The 13,927-nt window shown below is 41.2% G+C and overlaps 1 protein-coding gene across 3 annotated transcripts in view; it reads left to right on the top strand.

The window, feature by feature from the left end:
• The window catches only part of wnk1b (WNK lysine deficient protein kinase 1b), a 72,305-nt gene that overhangs the window by 14,142 nt on the left and 44,236 nt on the right, over positions 1–13,927 (top strand). The gene's annotated exons all lie outside the window — the stretch shown is intronic.

The raw sequence follows: 13,927 nt of genomic DNA, 5'->3' as shown, positions 1-13,927 counted from the left end.
CTTAAGATCCCATCACGTGTGAGAACATTTCTGAATAGAAGCCGGATCCAAATTCCAGACTACCGCTTAGCTAATACGAGCATGAATCATCTCCTGTAGGAAGCAGGCTGTCAACATGACGTTCTGACTGCTATCGGATTAACAGTGTGATTTACTTCATAAGTTCTCCTTATAAACAAGCCTCATATCATCTCATCTGCAAGGGGCAAAAAAAAGTAGTTGCATGAAAAAAATCTTTACTTTTCTCATTCTCATAAAAAAAAAAAACACCCTTGTCACTTGTGTTTTTTTTTTTTTCTTTTCGCAACAAAGCGACTCATCACACTTGAAGATTAGCAGATTGACGTGAGGGGAAACGTGAAACGAATCACGTTTGCAAAAGCGCTGAATGCCCAATGGCAATGCCTGTTTCAGCTGGAAAGAACAAAGGACTCTGATACCGGGTCTTATTTTCATCACCGTACGCGATGTCACGTTTTCTCCAGCGTCAATCAAACCAGGTCATAAGAATCTCAATTTCAACTCCTGCGTTAGATCAGGGTTGGAACTGGAAAACGTGAGAACGTAACGTAAACAAAATTGTTTTTGCATGAAAGCATAAGCATGTAAATATTTCCTTGACTTGAATTAGGAGACCACTGAGAACAAAGCCAGCTCCACGAAGATCTGCTTTACACGAGCTGGAATGGAAGATCTCCGTCTTCTAGAGCTCTGATCCTCAACCCACCTGAACACCTTTGGGATCAATTAGAATCCCGACTGCACCCATTTTTGGTTACGTTCCAATTCTTCTGAACTCCGTGTTTCCAAACTTACATCGTTTTTCGATCCCAATTGTTCGACACTATCGATTTCCTGGTGCTGTGGTAATCCTGGAGGTGAACCGTGATTCGGTTTTAATGCCTTCCGTCCAATAAGTCACCGTTTCTATATATATATATATATATATAATGTGTCTATAATATATATTATAGCTGCTGTTATATAGCCTAATGTAATTGAAAGGAGCTGACGTGTAACAATAGAAGGATAAAAAGTACTCGTTCTTATTTACACAGTACAGTGCATGCTTCTGACAAATCGAAGAAAGACAAGTCTGTTACACTCCGGACTTCAGTCCAAGTCCAGATGTTCAGGCAGAGATGACTCTGAACCCAGATAAGCGGGTGTAGATACGGGACAGAGCGACCTGTGGACCCTGTGGTGGAGATGAGCTCATACTCGTGAGGAACTCCGGTCATGACTTATGACTCATTAAAAGAAGGCGGAGTCTGGGTAATTATGATGATTATATTATTAAGTTATTTGAATATTGAGTATTGGGACACCCAACTTTTCACAGCCGTTTGCGCTTCTTCCGCCGAAGGCACGTGTAGCACGAAGTTTTTCCCATCACTTGAAGGACGACACCCAAATCTGTTCCAGCATGACCACACTCCATGAAGATATGCTTTCACATGGGTTAGAGTACGAGATCTTTCGCTTTAGAGCTCTGATCTCAACCCTATTGAACACGATGATGTGGAACGCCCACCACTGATATCCCAACCTGCCAAATTCCCGTATTCTATTTGTATATAAACAAAGATGGATGTAAATATTCCCCAGTTAAATTTTTTGGATAAATTAAAAACGATACAAAATATTGTCCGTATAGATATTCATTTATTAATAATATTAGACAAGATTTAATCAAATATTTATAAGATAAATTTAATATTTTTTGTATAGACTTTCGTACATGAATTATATAAACATCCATATTTGATTATAAAATTAATATAATTTTTTTAACGCCGTTTTTGTATTTATTTTTTTTTTTTACCCTCCCATGTTAGTTCCTGGAATCGTCCACATTTAGGGCGCTGATTATTCAAATATTGTGTAAATTAATATTTAATTAGGCGTTTGCGTGTTATTCAGAGTTATATAATCCACCTGAGGATAGTGTAGTTAGTGCAGCCTACAAACTAACTACACTATCCTCAGGTCTATCAGTTTGGCCCAATTTCAGTTCAAATAAAATGATCAGGATGTTGTTAGAGACTGCTGTGTGTGTGTGTGTGGTTTTGGAAACGAAATAGAAAAGTGCAATACAGGGTTTTCCGAGTAATTCAATTTTGTAATTCCAGCTTGTTTTTTTTGCCAATTGAACCCGAAGAAATTAATATTCAAATATTATTTAAATCATTCCTATTAAAAGCTTTTTTTTCCCTCCTTAAATGCCCATCCTTTAGTTTATATAAGTGTAGTCATAGTAAAAAAAAAATTTTCTGCTTGTCACATGTCACGTATATGTGATAAACGAGCAAACGTGACGTTTACGACCGCGGCGACCCGAAACAAGCAGCGGTTTTCCACAAAGCCCGTATGTAGAGCGCGTCCCGTAAATTTATGAAAATGTTGGCCAATAGCAGCCGTCATTCCGACGGACGATCGCTCGTCTTTCTGCATTTCCTGTACGTCCAATCATTTACAGCCAGCCAAAAATTGCGGTACGAATACGTGTACTGTTACACCCCTAGTGTAAGGCACCGGAACTTTTTTTTTTTTTTTTTTTTTTTTTTTTTTTTTTTTCCTCTTCTTCTTTTATGACAGTTTATTTGTAAAGCTTTTGAAGTAATTAAAGTGTGAGTCATGAAGGGTTTGGTTGCTTTCATGATTTTATGAATTTTTTTTAGTGACTATAAACCAAAGGAAATTATGACTACATTCCACTTCATATGACTTCCTTTTTTTCTTTTGACTTTAAACCCAAACTAACAGCTTTCAGCTGGAGCATAGCAATATTTAAAGCTGTTGTTGGTATATCGTAGGGTTTCATGTTGACATGGTGCAGTTTTGTAATTTTGAGAGACTTTGAATCACAGATTTCAAAACAGAGCTTTTATTATGTTACTATGGTTCGATGTTTGAGTGGAACATCATCTGCTATAGAACTCTGACCTCAAATCTATTGAACATGATGAATTGGCCTCCTCACAAACATCCCTGTTTCTAAATATTTTATGGTCAGGTGTCCACAAACTTTTTTTGCCTTCCATTTAGTGCACCTTTACTACATGGGGGGGGGAAAGCAGCTGTGTTACTGTTCCAGTCGGCTTTTTTCGTAACTTCTTGTTTCATGGAAAAAAGGAAGCGTTGCCACCCTTCGATCTGGCTTTGGCGTAGACGCGGGTCTCCTCGAGCCGAGCGTTGCTGTTTCCCGGTTTTCTGACAGCTGTACGTTATAATTAGACCACACTGCAGCACCTGCACGCAGCTGAAGAAATAGTTTGGTGTCTCGGAGACGGAGCGAGAAACGTGTTGCAGCAGCACATGTCACTCTCTGAGAATTTATTACGCCTTCAAATGTTTGTCATGCCCCAATCTGCTGAAGCTATTGTTAGCTGTCGCTGTTTGGCTCCCCTCTAGCGTCGCCTGCCACAAGGATCTAGCTGTGCCATAGAAACTGGGTTAAAGTGCCGCCTGAAGCCCCTGTTGTTCCGATTGATCCTCAGCTGGCATGTCCTGCCGATGTCCGGTAAAGGCTTTGTTTTTATTGGGGCGATGAGAGAAATCCTCGTGTGAGTGGTGTGAGAAACAAAGACAAGAACTTTTGTTGCCCCTAACCACCCCCCCCCCCCCCCCCACACACACACACACACACACACACACTGTATCTCCCTGAGGATTGCAGAGGGAATCTTATATTCATAATGCATTCTGATTTCATATTCATTTATATATGGCTGGAAAGGGTGGGTGTCCCAATACTTTCGGCCCTACCGTGTGGTGACTGCTGTTTATTATTATTTTTTTTATAAAAAAAAAATTTTTCTCCTACTTCCTCACAGAGAATTTGGAGAACAGATTAGCTGCAGTTGCCCGGTGCTCATGGGATTATGGGATTAGAAAAGATCCGAGTAAAAGTCCGGAAATCCATCATTTGTGATATTTAATTCCGACTGTTTATAAATCCCAGTAAAGTTGTACAATTAATTTATTTTTGTATTTTCTTTTTTTTTTTTTTTTTTATGTGTGCCGGAATTAGTTTTTTTGATGTTGTGGGTTTTTTTTTTTTTTTTTTTTACTGTTTGCTATTTTTAAAAAGATTTTTTTATTTTTTATTTTACAGATTCAGGATTTTAAGGATTTTTTTCTTTTCCCAGAAACGTTTTTTTCCCCCAATAAGATCCTCTGATCTTATTCTTGATTTATCTCCTAATCATCCAGTACATTTTGGATTTTGGATTAAAAGCAAAGTCAGTCCTTGATGCTCATGTGTAAGAACGAAAGCAAAAAAAATTGACACAAAAGTTTGTGGACACATAAGATTGCTACAGTATGTGCATATTTCTGAACACCCCTTTCCACATGAAGTCCTTATTTGCTCTTATATACTCGTATAGTAACCTTCAGTCTTCTCTGAAGGCTTTCCACTTGATTTTTGGAGTGTGTGCTTGTGTAGGTGAGCTGAAGAGGCGTTCAGTCAGCATTCACATTCATCATGTCCAAGAGGGTTGGAGCTCTACAGCAGGAGATCTTCCGCTTCAACCCCTTGTGAAGCGTATGCTCACGAGGCTTCGCGTATCATTCTTTTAATTATTTATTTATTTTAATGCCCATTGCAAGGGGTGAAAGTTCAAACCTTCACTCCAGTTGTGTGCAGTGGTTGAGACTGGATGAGAGGGAACGAGTGGCGGTTGTTGTGGTAAACTGTCCGTAATCACTCTGTCCTGTGTGGTTGGACAAAGGAGCTTGTCTCGGGGTGACACTGGGACGTTGTGTGCTGGGCTCTGAAGCTGAGCTCGTCCGACCTCCTGACCCTCGCAGTCTGTGGCTGATGATGGAACTGCCACGGTACTGAGGAGGTCCTTGTCCCCTGACTGACTTACCATCTTACAGCGCTCACATGTGGTGCAGATTTAAATCGAGCTCTCTCTCTCTCTCTCTCTCTCTCTCTCTCTCTCTCTCGCTCTCGCTCTCGCTCTCTCTCTCTCGCTCTCTCTCTCTCTCTCTCGCTCTCTCTCTCTCTCTCTCGCTCTCTCTCTCTCTCTCTCGCTCTCTCTCTCTCTCTCTCGCTCTCTCTCTCTCTCTTTTTTGTTTTCTGAGATTATTCCTAGGCGCTCGCGGCCTCCCAAGCGTGGTGCTGCGGGGGTTAATTTATTTGTTTTTGAGCCGAACGAGGACATGTGGAAATCCGTTCCGCTGTAACGATCTGTGGTTTGTGTAGGAACTCCTTAAAAAAAATAATAAACCCATGACAGTCTAAATGCTGACTGGGGCTTTGCTTCTAAATGATGTTCCTACTAATGGAAAACAAATGGAAAGAAATCGAACAAACAAAAAGATTAAAGAATTTTGTTTAGCTTTTAGATGCGATCTGTGAAAACAAGTTTAACGACTACTGAGCATGTAAAGGCAAAAAAGTCCATTTTTATTATTTCTTTTGTCACGTTTTGTTTTCAATCATCTTCATGGCTAAAAGTATTGGGACGCAATCTAACCACTCGTTAAAGGAAAGGCGGAGTCTGGGTAATTATGATAATTATATTAATAAAAATGAATGAGCCTAATATACACTACATGGGCAAAAGTATTGGGACACAACTGTCACAATACCCCCTGTGCACAAAGCCAGCTAAATAATGATGCGCTTTACATGGGTCTAGAGCTCTGATCTCAACCCTATTGAACATCTTTGGGATGAATTATAACACTGACTCCGCCCCCAGGCCTCCTCACTCTCACCTACATGCAGTACCTGACTTTACTAAACACCCTGGTAGCTGCATGAGCACAAAATCTAGTGGAACATCTTCCCAGAAGAGTGGAGCTTTTTATAACAGCAAATCGGGACTCATTGTGGAATGGGATGTTCACAAAGCATAATCTTATGGTCAGGCGTCCACATACTTTTGTCTGTATAGTGTAAATTGACTATATTTGACATGGCTTTTCATTTTCGATTCGAGATTTTCGTGTTTGCGATTCCGAGTTTTGTCCGGATTTTTAAAGTACAGGACGCAAGATTTCTGTCTCCTTACAGCAGGAGCTTATTATTGTTATTGACTCAGCCGGTGAAAATGAGGAGCAGATGGAAACCTCTCGGGCCTTAATTGATGCAAATGGCAGCAGCTGATGGAAGCACTTACATACAAACACATATATATATTTATATATATATATATATATATATATATATATACAGTGAGGAAAATAAGTATTTGAACACCCTGCTATTTTGCAAGTTCTTCCACTTAGAAATCATGGAGGGGTCTGAAATTGTCATCGTAGGTGCATGTCCACTGTGAGAGACATAATCTAAAAAAAAAATCCAGAAATCACAATATATGATTTTTAAACTATTTATTTGTATGATACAGCTGCAAATAAGTATTTGAACACCTGTCTATCAGCTAGAATTCTGACCTTCAAAGACCTGTTAGTCCGCCTTTAAAATGTCCACCTCCACTACATTTATTATCCTAAATTAGATGCACCTGTTTGAGGTCGTTAGCTGCATAAAGACACCTGTCCAACCCATACAATCAGTAAGACTCCAACTACTAACATGGCCAAGACCAAAGAGCTGTCCAAAGACACTAAAGACAAAATTGTACACCTCCACAAGGCTGGAAAGGGCTACGGGGAAATTGCCAAGCAGCTTGGTGAAAAAAGGTCCACTGTTGGAGCAATCATTAGAAAATGGAAGAAGCTAAACATGACTATCAATCTCCCTCGGACTGGGGCTCCATGCAAGATCTCACCTCGTAGGGTCTCAATGATCCTGAGGAAGGTGAGAAATCAGCCCAGAACTACACGGGAGGAGCTGGTCAATGACCTGAAAAGAGCTGGGAGCACCGTTTCCAAGGTTACTGTTGGTAATACACTAAGACGTCATGGTTTGAAATCATGCATGGCACGGAAGGTTCCCCTGCTTAAACCAGCACATGTCCAGGCACATCTTAAGTTTGCCAATGACCATTTGGATGATCCAGAGGAGTCATGGGAGAAAGTCATGTGGTCAGATGAGACCAAAATAGAACTTTTGGGTCATAATTCCACTAAACGTGTTTGGAGGAAGAAGAATGATGAGTACCATCCCAAGAACACCATCCCTACTGTGAAGCATGGGGGTGGTAGCATCATGCTTTGGGGGTGTTTTTCTGCACATGGGACAGGGCAACTGCACTGTATTAAGGAGAGGATGACCGAGGCCATGTATTGCGAGATTTTGGGGAACAACCTCCTTCCCTCAGTTAGAGCATTGAAGATGGGTCGAGGCTGGGTCCTCCAACATGACAATGACCCGAAGCACACAGCCAGGATAACCAAGGAGTGGCTCTGTAAGAAGCATATCAAGGTTCTGGCGTGGCCTAGCCAGTCTCCAGACCTAAACCAATAGAGAATCTTCGGAGGGAGCTCAAACTCCGTGTTTCCCAGCGACAGGCCAGAAACCTGACTGATCTAGAGAAGATCTAGAGTGGGCCAAAATCCCTCCTACAGTGTGTGCAAACCTGGTGAAAAACTACAGGAAACGTTTGACCTTTTTAATTGCAAACAAAGGCTACTGTACCAAATATTAACATTGACTTTCTCAGGTGTTCAAATACTTATTTGCAGCTGTATCATACAAATAAATAGTTTAAAAATCATACATTGTGATTTCTGGATTTTTTTTTTTAGATTATGTCTCTCACAGTGGACATGCACCTACGATGACAATTTCAGACCCCTCCATGATTTCTAAGTGGGAGAACTTGCAAAATAGCAGAGTGTTCAAATACTTATTTTCCTCACTGTATATATATATATATATATATATATATATATATATATATATATATATATATATAATGTATGTGTGTCATCTCTCTAAGGAATTCCATAGGCTGGATGTGCAGCTACTTGGGGGCTTTACAGGGCTGCACATTTGCCCACAAGTGGAGATGGCTAAAGAGCGTGGCTTGTATCTCGTAAACCATGTGTTGTACAGTAGCATCAGGTCAGTATGTACAAATGAAATGAAATTAAACCAGACTTTAGTGATTGCTAATCAAATGGAGTTGTAAGCAGCGATTAGAGGGGCCCAAGCACACGGGATGTAAAGCGTAATAAGGCATTGCGTCCTGTTTGTGTGGCATTGCATAAAATCCCTGTTAAACCGATCATGAAGATCCGTGGGCTTAACAAAATGTGGTGCATGAACCTAGTTTTTACTGACCTCGATTTTTCATTGAGCTCTACCAGAGATATATATATATATATATATATATATATATATATATATATATATATATATATATATATATATATATATATATATATAGACTTTTAGGAGGATTAATGACCATGTGTGTGAATACTGTCTTCTGTACAACACGTTCCTGAGCCTATAGTGTAGACACAAGTTTCTGCACTAAGCTCGTAAAAACTATGCACCCCGAGCCGTTTCGCTGTTACACTCAATTCTTTGTTTGGTGTCGGCTTGAAGCGGCAGCTCTTTACTCAAAACAGATGCCTTCTGCATTGCACTTATTGCGTTTCTTCTCACTTTTTGGAAAGTTCCAGAATGGGCGATGTGACGCCCTGCTTTCAGGGTCACCGAGGAAGTTCTCGGTGGTAGACGACCTGCAGCAGAACACTCAGTCTATAGCCCGGCCAATCAAGATCTTCAGGTCCACTCATTGTCTTGGTGGAACAGGTCTGAGTCTTCCAGTTCAATTAATGAGGAATATTCAGTTCATCCAAAGACGTCCGGTTGTGTCGCTTCAATAAAAGTTGCACATGCGGCTGGAAAAGTCAGCCGTCCCGATTCTTTTTGTCCATAAAGTGCACAATGTGGACACACAAGCTGCAGCGTATGGGGAAATGTGACCTGATGATCTGGGCTTCATGTGACCAGAGCGAGAGCCAGTAAACATTTTGGGTTTCTCGTCAACAACTCAGCCGGGTCACTCGTTCCCTCAAATCGTAATTCTCTCCCTAAACATCTAGACAGAAGGTACTAATTTTTACCTCCATGATGAAATAATTAGACACCATGGATATTTCGAAGGCATCAGATGAAAGTCTTGTGACTTATTTTATAATTTTTTTTCTTCACCGGGTGAAGAGTGCAGTCATGAGATGGACCATGTCTGTAATACAGGCTGTTTTTTTTTTTTTAACCTCATGATCACTTAGTTTTCGACTTTCTTTCCACACGGCTTCGTTTCTTTCTCAACGCACGTCATTTTTCTTCCGTCGTTGCCCCGTGCAATACGAAACGCAACGTGTTGATCCCCCGGAGGGTGACTGATTAATCCCTCGTCACGCCTGTTGCGTAACGTGGCTCGAAGAGTGCAGTCATGTGATGCCCTCGATCGGGGCAGTCGTATATCTGTCAAGCGTGCATCAGGATTATTTCTCTGTTCTCTAAACACCCCAACACCCCTCCCCCTCTCTGTATTTCATCCACACATCAGCCCAGAAAGTGTTTTCAGGCTTTCTCATGCATGCACTCGTTTCATCTCTTTCAGCTCATTACGTTACATTAGGTATGTAGCGCACCGTGGGTATCAGCCGTCAGGTTTATTTTTAGCACAAAAAGAAATAAATACGGCGGGGGTTTAACGTATCCGGGTGAAATCCGAAGCCACGAGGGACAGGAGACGTCCTCCGGAATGACGGACTCTCTCTTTCTTTTCATCTGTCAACACAAAATGCTCACTATACACACGTTTCACTAATGGAAATGCACAGATAAGAGCAACCTGCGCGCTCAATTCATGGCTTTTCGATTGCGTAAGAGGCCAAACGAGATTGTTCCAATTTGAATCGTGTTATTATGGAAAAGAACCGTCACCATTACAGAGCGCTGTTCCTAGAAACCAGGGCGTAGTGCCAATTTCTTTTCTTTCCTTTTTTTTTTTTTTGGACTCTATGCTTTGCACAGATGTCACTGCAGTTCAAGCAGAAGAGAAAATGCAGCCTCACTTCAGTCTCGTATGCACTCTGTCTCTTTTGAAGAAGAAAAGCGTGTTGTACAGTTTCTGGAAATGAGACATGGAAGTTCATGTCAATGCTTTTACAGGAAATTTATCAACTCGGAGTTAGAGTTACTGCCGACACCTATAGTCGCTGTTTTAATGCTATTTACTTACCACTTTTTATCCATTTGCGGTTACATTTAAGCTCGTGGAGTGTTGAGAAGATCTCACTGATAATTTAATCTTCGATCTGGAATATCATTTTGCGGAAACCTACTGGTACAAAGCCTCTGACGCTGAAGACCCGTTCCATGAATGTTGTCGTTTGTAAATTTCGAGTGTCGTGGCAACGGCTGTGAAAACGTGATTCTTTTCTTTTTTCTTTTTTGTTTTTAATAAATTTGCAAAGATTTCACGTTGTCATTATGGGATTTTGTTTGTAGGATTTTGAGGAAAATAATACATTTTATCCATTTTGGAATAAAGCTGTGACAAAAAATGTGGAAAAATTGAAGCGATGTGAATACTTTCCTGATACACTGTACCACCATAACCACACCCATCATATATAACCACACCCATCCACTATAACCCCACCTACCACCCTAACCACACCCATCATATATTACCACACCCATCCACTATAACCCCACCTACCACCATAACCACACCATTATATATAACCACACCCATCCACTATAACTCCATCTACCACCATAACCACACCCATCATATATAACCACACCCATCCACTATAACCCCACCTACCACCATAACCACACCATTATATATAACCACACCCATCCACTATAACCCCATCTACCACCATAACCACACCCATTATATAACCACACCCATCCACTATAACCCCACCTACCACCCTAACCCTGCCCATCATATACAACCACACCCATCCACTATAACCCCACCTACCACCAGAACCACACTCATCATATATAACGACACCCTTCCACTATAACCCCACCTACCACCCTAACCCTGCCCATCATATATAACCACACCCATCCACTATAACCCCACCTACCACCAGAAGCCCACCCATCATATATAACCACACTCATCATATATAACCACACCCATCCACTATAACCCCACCTACCAACATAACCCCACCCATCATATATAACTACACTCATCATATATAACCACACCCATCCACTATAACCCCACCTACCACCAGAAGCCCACCCATCATATATAACCACACTTATCCACTATAACCCCACCTACCACCATAACCACACCCATCATATGTAACCCCACCCTACCACCATAACCCCACCCATCATATATAACCCCACCTACCACTATAACCCCACCCATCATATATAACCACACCCTACCACCATAACCCCACCCATCATATATAACCACACCCATCACATATAAACACACCCTACCACCATAACCACACCCATCATATATACCCACACCCATCCACCATTACACCACCTACCACCATAACTCCCCATCCACTAAAACCCCACCTACCACTATAACCCCACCTACCACCATAACTCCCGATCAACTATAACCCCACCTACCACCATAACTTCCCATCCACTATAATGACACCTACCACCATAACCACACCTATCCGCTATAACCCCACCTACCACTGGGCTGCCAAAATAATAAAAACCTGCTGGCTTGAGTGTTTTCAGTGTCTGTGCTGTGAATGCTGCTCTCAGGGTTATTCAAGTGCAGTGTTATTTTGGTGAGTCTCACCAAGATGATGCACCACCTCCTCTTTAGTCTCTTTTGCAGATTGTATCCGATGATTGCATTGATTCTTTTTTTTTTTTCTCTCTCTCTCCCCTCCCACCCTCTGCTAATGGTGAGATCAGACTACATCTGTAGCCGTGGACCGAGTGGGGTTTGTGCTGCTCTGTTGAATGTCTCTTAACGCAATCCCTTATTTGAGTTCCAGTAAAAAAAAAAAAAAAAAGGGGAGCTGTAATACCTCAGAGAGCTTTTCCTGATCTTGTTGAATGTTTGTGCACCCAAACCAAGTGCTCTCTCTCTCTCTCTCTCTCTCTCTCTCTCTCTCTCTCTCTCTCTCGCACTGAGATTTATTTTCAGGTGTGTATGGTTTAGAAATTTGTCGGAACTGAAAGCCTGTGTGTGTGTGTGTGTGTGTGTGTGTGTGTTTGGTACTGATGGACTCTCAGTCTCTCAGAATTCTGCTGTAGCTGCTTGTGAGGGTGTATTTTAAGCAGCAGGGTGATAGAGGATGCGTTAAAGGCTAGAGCTTCCTGCACCAGGCCATGTGGTCTGCTGAGAAATCAAACCTCCTCCTCCTCCTCCTCCTCCTGGTCTTTCATCATCACTTTTAATGCTCTTTCTCAAGATTCAAAGGTTCGCTTTATTTGAATGACAAATATGAACATTCGTAATGCTGAAGCTCAGATACAATCTTATAGATCTCTCTTTTCTCTCGCTCTCGTTTTCTCTCTTTTCCTCTCACTCTTTATTTCCCCCCTTTCTCTTTCAATCTCTCTTGATCTCCCTCTCTCAATCTGTCTTTCTATGGTCTTTTTCTCTCGCTCCCTCTCTTTTCTTTCCCCTCTCTCTTTTCCTAAAACTTACAATCACACACTCTCTCTCTTGCTCTCTCTCTCTTTCCCTGTCTCTCAATTTCTCTCAATCTCTTCCCCCTCTCCAGTCTCCGTCTTTCTAAAATCTTTCTCTCCATTGTCCTCTTCCTCTGTCTGTTTCTGTCTCACTCTCCTCCTCCCTTTTTTTTTTTCAAACTCACTCTCTCTCGCTCGCTCTCTCTTTCTCTCTCAACCCCCCCTCTCAGTCTCTTTATGAGATCAGTCTCTCTCCCTCTCTCTCTCTCTCTCTCTCTCTCTCTCTCTCTCTCTTTCTCACTCTCGATTTCTCTTTCCCCTCTCTCCCATAATCTCTCTCTCTCTCTCTGTCTCCCTCTCTCTCTCCTCCTCCCTCTCTCTGTCTCTCATGTTTCTATCGATTTGACTTGGCTCTCATTTCATTTGGTGTGTGTCTGTCCTTCCGTCTACCTCTGTCTGTTTATCTCTCAACCTGTTTGTCTGCCTATTTATCTTTTCTCTCTCTTATTCTCTTATTTTTATCTAAATCCTTCTCTCCTCATCTTACTCTCCTTCTCTTTATCTCTCACTTTTTGAATTTGTCTCAATCTCTCTTTCTCTCTCTGTTTCTCTTTTTCTCTCCTCGTCTGTTCCTCCTCTGCTGTCTGTCCTCCTCACTCTGTTTCTATTTCTGTTAAGACTGCTGTATATAGAAACACTGAGATGTAACAATAAAAATGAAATGTTTTTTATGTATATATATAAATATATAAACCCACTGAAAAGAAAGACAAACAGGGATGTGTTTGGGTGGGTTTCTCACTGTCCCTCAGGGTGTGGCAGGCTTTTATTCCCTCTCTTTCTTTCCCTCTCTGTCTCTCTCCCAGAGTGTCTCATGGGGATTAGTAGTTGCTAATGGTTTGCAGATGCAAGTGCTGGACAATAAGTGTGTGTGTGCATTAAAGTGGTGAAGAGACTCAGCTTTTTGCACTGGCGTCTCTCCATCTGTCCAGACAGTGAACACACTGCAAACAGTAATGGTGTTGATGGAGACCTCTGTATGACGTGATTATGCGTGTGTGGTGGTGGTCACGTGTGAACATGTATACGTGAACAAATGCAGTAATTAATGAATTAATCATTTAAAAAAAACATGAGAGGGCTGTTAAATTCCCTGTGCATTAGGACTCGATAATATATATATATATACTCTCTCTCTCTCTCTCTCTCTCTCTCTCTCTCTAATATATATATATATACACTCTCTCTCTCTCTCTCTCTAATATATATATATATATATATATATATATATATATATATATATATATATATATATAGCTCTTACTTTCTTTCTCTCTGTCTGTCTGTCTGTCTGTCTGTCTGTCTGTCTGTCTGTCT

This window comes from Silurus aristotelis, assembly GCF_946808225.1.
Source record: "Silurus aristotelis genome assembly, chromosome: 24".
Classification (NCBI taxonomy): domain Eukaryota; kingdom Metazoa; phylum Chordata; class Actinopteri; order Siluriformes; family Siluridae; genus Silurus; species Silurus aristotelis.
Note: the sequence above shows the minus strand (reverse complement) of the source record. Positions and strands in the feature narration are given on the sequence as shown.